The sequence below is a fragment of the Engraulis encrasicolus genome, chromosome 20, assembly GCF_034702125.1.
Source record: "Engraulis encrasicolus isolate BLACKSEA-1 chromosome 20, IST_EnEncr_1.0, whole genome shotgun sequence".
In the NCBI taxonomy this organism is placed as follows: domain Eukaryota; kingdom Metazoa; phylum Chordata; class Actinopteri; order Clupeiformes; family Engraulidae; genus Engraulis; species Engraulis encrasicolus.
Genome location: NC_085876.1, coordinates 26782425 through 26791051, shown reverse-complemented (window position 1 = coordinate 26791051; position 8627 = coordinate 26782425). Strand labels below are relative to the sequence as shown.

At 44.4% G+C, this 8627-nt stretch overlaps 1 protein-coding gene across 2 annotated transcripts in view; it reads right to left on the bottom strand.

The window, feature by feature from the left end:
- Positions 1-8161, bottom strand: part of LOC134436464 (solute carrier family 45 member 4) — an 82857-nt gene extending 74696 nt beyond the window's left edge. Inside the window, exons 1-2 of one of the 2 annotated variants that reach the window (XM_063185688.1) lie at positions 8034-8161; positions 6377-6489 (exon numbers count right to left, since the gene is read on the bottom strand). The gene's annotated coding sequence lies outside the window, so the exon portion shown is untranslated. Of the gene's footprint in view, positions 1-6376; positions 6490-7537; positions 7805-8033 lie in introns of those variants that run through there. The other variant, XM_063185689.1, reaches the window with a different exon arrangement.
- Positions 8162-8627: the final 466 nt, after the last annotated feature.

Here is an 8627-nt window from a genome sequence, read left to right as displayed (position 1 = left end):
TAGTTATAGTCCTAGTAGTTCATGCCATTGCAACAACATTTGTTCCTCAGGGATCTTCATTGAGACACATGAAGATCCAGAAGCAGTTTGAATTGTTGCTGGTTCTGTATGATGAAAATTTGTTTTGAACAAAGAAAACATTGTGCACCCCAGCTCCACAAAAAAATGCTGGATACTAACAGGTGTCAAAAAACGTAACTTACTAGGTTATACCTGGCTAGAACTTGTCTTTTGTTGACATGGCATGTAACGTTGCTGTGCCGTGGCATCGAGTTGTTTTTGGTACGCCGACTGCCGCATCTTAAATGACACTCTGACACGAATCATCTGGGTAAGCCATTAGAATCGCCTCTCCCTCCTCTCTCTCTTTTATCGAAACAAACAATACCAACCTCACCACACAACCAGGGCTTACCATTAACTTTCTTGCTTGCTGGCAATTGTGGCTAGTGGTTTTCTCGAGTCAATAGCCATGCAGCTATTCTACAAGCCACAAATTTGATGTTGTTTGTTTTCTTTATCATGACACTGTATATCTAACCTCAGAAGATGAGGTGCTAAAGCAAGAAGACGAGTGCACAACTTTCTACAACCAATTGATAGACAAGGGGCAGAATATAGGCTACTCTAATGTGTGTGTCATACCACAGAGTAAGCTACGTACCTGCCAAATTGACTAGTGACACTGAAATTATTACCAGCCACAGCAAAGTTTTACCAGCATTTGGCCGGTTGGCAGATGCCAGTGCCAAGCCCTGCACACAACACACGTAAAAACACCAAAGCTACGATTTGCTGTCACGCTCCAACACACACCTAAATTGTCTTTGGCCAGAATGTTCCATGTGATGGTGGTCATCATACAAAAACATTGAAACGACATTATCAAAACAAACTCACCAGGGCTGGCTAGCTGGCCTCATGTCCCATGTCAAGGCCCAGACAGAGGTAAGAGGGAGAATTGGGGGGGCCTAGGGACCCCCGACTAGTGTGTGTATGTGTGTGTGTGTGTGTGTGTGTGGGTGTGTGTGTGTGTGTGTGTGTGTGTGTGTGTGTGTGTGGGTGTGTGTGTGTGTGTGTGTGTGCGTGTGTGTGTATAGGGCTCTGGCCTTGTCCTAATGTTATTGTTGAGAGTCGCAGCCAACTTCTGTCCTAGGAACCAAGTTAAAAACAGGATTGAGAGCAGCTACAAGCAAACACCTGGTGTTGTGCTTTATAAGGTTTGGGAAGAGATGTGGTTCGTGTGTTTGTGTGTGTGTGTGTGTGTGTGTGTGTGTGTGTGTGTGTGTGTGTGTGTGTGTGTGTGTGTGTGTGTGTGTGTGTGTGTGTGTGTGTGTGTACAGTGTTGACGGAGTGTGTGCTTTTTTTTAAATAATCACTGACCAGCTTTGTCTTGATGTCAAACAAGTTGTCACGGAAGGCACTTATCACATAATGCTATTTGTGTACCTGCTAAACCGCGCCGCAGAGACGGAAGACACACCTAGCCAGTTTATGCTCCAAACAACTCGCAGTCACGCACTCATTGCAAAACAAATGCATACAAAGACCTACAGTACCTTATATAACACATGCTTCACTTATCTTTTGACAACTGTGATAGACATGTAAAGCTACCCTGTCAAGTCAAACCAATGTCTTGGCGAACCACTTTAGCTGAGTACATTTAGCTGAGTCAGCTGACAGGCGAGAGACTGAGCCTCTCTGGCTTCATACAGTGATGAGAGGGAGAGAGAGGGAGAGAGAGAGAGAGAGAGAGAGAGAGAGAGAGAGAGAGAGAGAGAGAGAGAGAGAGAGAGAGAGAGAGAGAAGGGGGGGAGAGAGAGAGAGAGAGAGAGAGAGAGAGAGAGAGAGAGAGAGCGCTTCATAAAAGGCTGAAGTCACAGCTTCAAGCGTTTGGTAATCTTAATAGTTCACAAAGCGTTTGATAATCTTTCATAGTTTGCGAAAAACACCAGAGGGCATTTCTGTATGACAATACAATAAAGAGGCCAAAACAGGATACTGCACCTGACCCAGCAAACCAAGAGATTCTGACTCATCATGCGTGCAAACAAACACTTTCAAAACAATCAACCTTTAAGAGACTGTTGTTTTTGCTCCAGTTCTGGCACTGCAATGGAGTCAGACAGCTTTTGCTGTCGTTTTTTTCCACTCGTTATGTGTTCCTGGGTTGCCTTGCAGTCAATGGGGAGATCAACAGCACTCCATCTCTGTGCTGTGTTTCTCGAAAGCATAGTTGTTAGCCAGTTAGCAACTTGGGTAGTTGCCAATGGGAAATTGCATTGCAAACAACAAAAGTAGCTAACATAGTTAGCTAGTTAGTTTCGAGAAATGCACTCCTGTGCTGTGCTGTGCTGTGCTGTGCATGACTCGGCCATAAACGCACCAGCCTACTCTGCAGCAACAGCGACAGCAGGCTGTCTGTCTGTCGGTCTATCAGGACTGTCCAGCCACCCGACTCTGATGCTGCATCCTGAAGATCTAGTCATGCATGCCACACACAGACTAAGGAGGGCGAGGGGAGGGCATGGAAAGACACAGACAGAGTGAGAGAGAGAGAGAGAGAGAGAGAGAGAGAGAGAGAGAGAGAGAGAGAAAGAAAGAAAGAAAGAAAGAAAGAAAGAGAGAGAGAGAGAGAGAGAGAGAGAGAGAGAGAGAGAGAGAGAGAGAGAGAGAGATGAATGAAAAAGAAAACAGTTTAGAGACTAAGACTAAGGGCATACATGAAACAGAAAGGACAGGGAGCGAGAGAAAGAAAGGGAGGAAGAGCCAGCGAAAAAAGGAGAGTTAAGAGACCGGGTCAGAGGCAACAATAATAAAATGGGCACTAAGACCATAGTGCTTTCTGCAGGCAGAGAGACATGAGAAGAAAAGACCAAACGTCTCCCACACAGATACAGTAAGTACAGGCTCCAAAGAGGAGCAAGACAGCAGGTTATACCACTAAAAGGTCTGTGAGTGTGAGCTCATTACCTGCGATGGGTCCTGCACTGCATTTGAGCACGGAGGAACTATTATTAGCCAAAGAAGCTGTGCATTATTAACAGGAGCACTTTCAATATCATTAGGAACGGGCCAGGCAGGCGAGACCAGAAGGAATCAGGGCCTTTTTTAAAAGACACAACGACAACTAGAGAAAAGGGCTTTCGGGTAGGCGAGGGTAGCGTAGCGCTTCCATAAACAAAGGCACCGGTTTCGCTTCTGTATATGCGAAAGTTGCACGGGACTGCAGAGTCAGAGACAGAGACAGAGGAGACAAAAAAGTGGCTGTGTGCCATAGATTTCTGCATGGTTAATGTTAATGCCTCTCTCTCTCTGGCATGGTGTGACGCCTGCAAACTTGTCTTGTGAGACAGGAAATTGAAGGCGATAGTTTCAATGACAAGCTTCAAGTTGTGGTTTTGCGGTAGTAACCACGCTAGGAAAATAAGCAAAGGCCAACACACGAGATCTGCATCTTCTGATGCGCATGCTCTGTTTCAGCCCAGAGATGAATGTATACACTTAGTGCTGCTGTGCTCAATGTAATCCCTAATATGAATAAAAATGACGTTCATGATTTCATGTCTCCTTTATTTTACACTGAAAGACTTGGCCAAGAAAATCAGCAAAATGCACAAGTGAGCAAGTTCTGGAAGTAAGCTCAATATTCCTTCATGCCAATGAATGCAAACAAACAAGTACTTACATAACAAATAATGTCTCGCCAACAAAAGGCTTCGATCATCAACAGAAGTCAACACAGCAAAGACAAACAGAGAGGACAGACAACACCTTGCCTCTAGGCCTCCCTTTGAAAGTCAAATATTCAATAAGCCACTGTAGGCGTGGTGGTTCAGTTTTCATTATGACACAAGGCAACTAGAATCTCTTAAATGTTTTCTTAACAGTCACTAACTGGACTAATTATTCAAGAGGTATAAAATTTTATTTTACACTAACATGTTTCTGTTTCTAATTTCAGGGTAAAGACTACAGCCGTGGGCTCCAAATGGCAGCCCGCGGGGCAGATCCAGCCCAGGTATGGCAAACGTTTGGCCTGCCATGAGGTTAGAACAGATGAAAACATATACAGTATATCTAGGCCTGCCCGATTATGGAAAAAAATCATAATCATGATTATTTTGGTCAAAATTGTAATCACGATTATTAATCACGATTATTGATTTTTTTTTGCAGATTTTTTTGAAAATTATAACAAGATGAAATATAACCAGGAATGAATGATATACGGGATGAGCAAAATAAAATAAAATGTAATAATTATGTAAAGGCAATAGCATGAAACTTAGGTGGACAGATTACTGGCCAGAAACAACAGCCTGTCAGTATGTTCTGGCTTCAAGGACGCTCTCAAAGGTAGGTCACTATTGCCACGATTAAATCACGATCGAAATCACAACTTCGATTTCACAATTTTATCACGATTTTCGACTATTTTCGATTAATTGTGCAGCCCTAGTATATACGTATGTGTGTGTGCGTGTGTGTGTGTGTGTGTGCTATCTGTGACCATACAGTCAGGCGATTTGTTCGGCCCTCAGCCTCATTTGCTCTACATAATTTGGCCCTTGGGGAAAATAATTGGAGTCCAATGGACTACAGTTACAGTTACAGTAATGGTCTGACAAACGCTATGTTTCTGCCTCGCGTCTGGCTTTGTATACAAACTGCACTGAAACAAATGTCTGTGACCTTTTTGCCTCCATGAGAGAGAGTTAGTTTACTTCGGACTGTATTTGGCTGAACATGGGCCAGCAGGGTTTCATCAGATTATCAGTATTTGCGCAAAGGCCAATACACACACACACACACACACACACACACACACATATGCGCGTGCACACACACACACACACATGCACACACACACACACACACACAAATCGATGCCACTCACACTTGCACTTGAGCGTACGCATGCACATGCACACACACACGCACACACACACACAAGTATAAACATAGGCACGAAGCTTTAAATAATAAAGTCTGCGAGTGGTTGGACTGCGCTGGGCATGGCTTGCCACAAAAGCCACACGCTCGTCACAACCAGGCAACATGCGCATCTTCTGAATCAGAGGGATTACGCGGTTTGTGTGTGTGTGTGTGTGTGTGTGTGTGTGTGTGTGTGTGTGTGTGTGTGTGTGTGTGTGTGTGTGTGTGTGTGTGTGTGTGTGTGTGTGTGTGTGTGTGTGTTTATATCTGCAGGTTTGCCTTGTGTGTGAGTCTCAGCCATTGTGGCTTTGGGCCCCTTGTTCCCGTCAGCACGTCGCTGATGGGAAATGTTTGAAATGTTCGCTGACTCGTTGTGCTTTCCCACCACCACTCCTAAAGATCTCTCCACCAATAACACAGAGCCCAACGGGCACAAACAACAGCCAGTGCAGCTGTAAAGCACATAACCAAGGGAAAATAACAGTGCACAGTGCACTCGGACACAAATAATACAAATGATTCATGATAGTCATGCCCAATTAGATGCAAATGATACAAGACTTGGAGCCATTCCTGTTACAGTCATATTACAATGTTGTTATCAGTGGAGGTTCTAGGCCAAAATTGCCAGGGGCGCCGAGGTTAGCCCAATGTGTTTTTTTTTTGGGGGGGGGCATATTTAATGAAAACAAAAAAACAGGTACAATATTCTATTTTATATATTGTATTTTATATTTAGATATTTCAGTTGAAAAAAAAACGAATATTGACCATTGGCTCTTTAGTACAGGAGCCCAACAGGGGCTAGGAGAGCAATTAGGGGCTAATAATAGTGCAATAAAGTGAGAAATTGATTGAATTGAATGAAGGGCTCCACTTTGCAAAAGACAACTTAGGTGGTGCTGAGATAAGATACGAGCTCCTGATGTCCTCCAGAGAAACAGAACTGCAGAACTGACATTACAGGGAGAACCTGACGGAGCAGAAATCATCCAAATTTCCTCCGCGTTTCTGATGACCGAAGGACTTCTGACTGAGGCCTAGCCACTTTCTGTCACACGTGCAAATGAGAGCAGTGACAGAGAAAGAGAGAAGGGAGAATGAGAGGGGGACGCTTGGCTAATCAATCGGCAAAACAGGGAAGTCACACTTTCACTTCATGACAGTTGAAAATCACTAGAACTATGAGCTAATACCCTCATGTGGTGCTTGGTCATCAGGTCAGGGTGAAGGCTACGCGAGTAGGCTACAGACTGTTATGGGTGAGAGAATGTTAGCTTTCACGAAAGAAGACATTATTTCAACTGTGTGGGAATTGGGCATCTGCAGAGACAATTCCAGGCAATTGTGTGGGAATTGGGCATCTGCAGAGACAATTACAGGCATTAACAGCACTCCAACAAACACAAACATACACACATGACACGTTACTTACCAAAAGGCCTTGAAAGCTTCATAAATCTCTTTCTGACTGCGTGCGACGGCAGTGCTTGAAAAAGTGGGTGCGCTCGTGGGCCGGCTGGAACAACGCGGCGGCAAACTTGGCACCTGTGAAGGTCAAACAAGCGCGAGCGGTTAACACACTTGTGAAAAGCAAACAAGCACTTGCTACGCAACCTCTGGCATTTTTGGCAGTGTACAGGAAAACATTTCTCTAGAGTACGTCTATCTCACTGTCTTTTTGTCTGTCTGTCTGTCCCTCCCTCGCAAAGCATAGGCTATGCTACTGTGCTGTTTTCAACGCCATGAATATCGGGGGAGGGGGGTGCAGACAGTGTACGTAATTTGAAACGCAATACTGTCGGCAAGCTACAGTAGCCTACATAATCAAACCTACTTCACAAATCCAATTACAAACTGTTCAGAGCTGATAGACAATTTAGCAGTTTGATGTCGGTTAGGCCCTATGTCAAGAGCAGGGAGAACAAGTTTATTGTGGGTTGATTCCAAGTGAGGTCTGGACAGCCGCAGCCAATATCAGTGAAGAGTTGGAGAGGCGATTGTTTATCAGTCGTCGGCGTCGTGCAGCTTTCGTTTAAAAGCTAAACGTTCAGTCGAGCAAGACACAGGTGCCAAAACAACATTAGAGGGGGGCAAAGCAGCACATCTGCATTTGACAACATTGCTCTCGTCAGCTGGTTGAAATCGTGCCTGCGCGTAAAATGCATGGGAAACGGGCGATTCGTGTGATAGCGGTTGCATTGTTTTTCTCCAAATTCTAACGGATTGCTTGATCTACCAGAGCCCCATTTAGCGTCTCAGAAAAGCATTGCAAACAACTCACACCCGATAAATTAATTAAGATGTCAGCGTGAATTATGAGGCACTGTGACACAGCACACGTCGCTGTTTCAAACCCCTCTCCTCAATAATGGTATTATTACTCAGCGATTAGGCTAACAGCCCACCTCCAGCAATTTGAGAGACCCGCAACACTGCTTGTCACCCAAGCTCATCCGGGAAGAAAAATCTAAATTAACAAGAGATCCTGCGGTGTCACACAATACATATTTGCAGTCTCTCGTGCCTGTCCCAATGCTGACTCGAGGCCGATTATTCACTAGGGCAGACTTCAAAATATGTAGCTGTTACTTACGATGGGTCACATTTGTCCTTACATTTCCTCGTCGAACATAGCAGGTGACATACACTGACCGCTCAACTCCATAGAGCAATAACATTAATCATACGGACAAGTGCAACACTGTCGATGCTGTAGCCTACAGTCCAGTGTTGGATGTCGGTCGGTACATCGACTTTTTGGCAGAGGCTACAGTACTTGCTTGCTCCAGATATGCATCCTAGGGGCTAGCTGATCCTATTTTAGAAAAAGCACTTGGCTTGCGCACTGTTACCTTGGGTCAAACGCCTATGCTGTAATAAGAGCTATGAAACACCATGACACGTTTTTTTAAACTGGCAAGAGCGAGCGAGGTAAGTGGAGGTTTTTTTTCCCCACCATTCAAGTCCCCCGCATAGCACCGTCGCGTCAAGTCGCATCGAGCGCTTGCAGCAAACAACCGAGAGATGCAACTGGTAAAACAGAGGTCGACATTGCCAATGTTATTCACAGAGACATCTGAAACGCTTACCCCGATGTCTCTCCAATGGACAAAGACTCGGCTCTGAGACGTTAGTGGATGTGTTTTGGCGTTTAACTCCCCTGCAAGGTATTTTGTTTTGGTGCATTGACGGAATCCTCTGGGACGTCTTGCAGTTAAGCCAATGGTTTTATTACGCCTTTAAAGGGAATATCTGTCGGAAATACACGCACCGCTTCCGCTGACGGATGGGACACATTTGCATAAATGGGTGGGGTTTACAGTTAAAGGGGGAAGGCTAGAAAACACTTGCGCGCACTTGGTTTAATGTAATGAATTTAATTGATCAGATTTGTATTAAGGAGAAGTACAAGTAGCCTAGGCCTACTCTTAAAGATGTTATTACGCATCAATAACAAAGTTGAAACTATGTACTAATGTTGTAATTAGCCTACATCTGTAAGAGTAGGCCTACCTCTACTTTATACCACTCTGCATTGCATGCTTCCTCTGAATTTCACTGGTAAGGGATTTGAGAAAATAAACAATTTGCATATGGCCTAATTATTAATACGCCTAAATGGCTGGGGTCTGGTAAAAAAAAAAAGAAAAAAAACTGTAGGCCAATATTTTTTACCTTTTGTT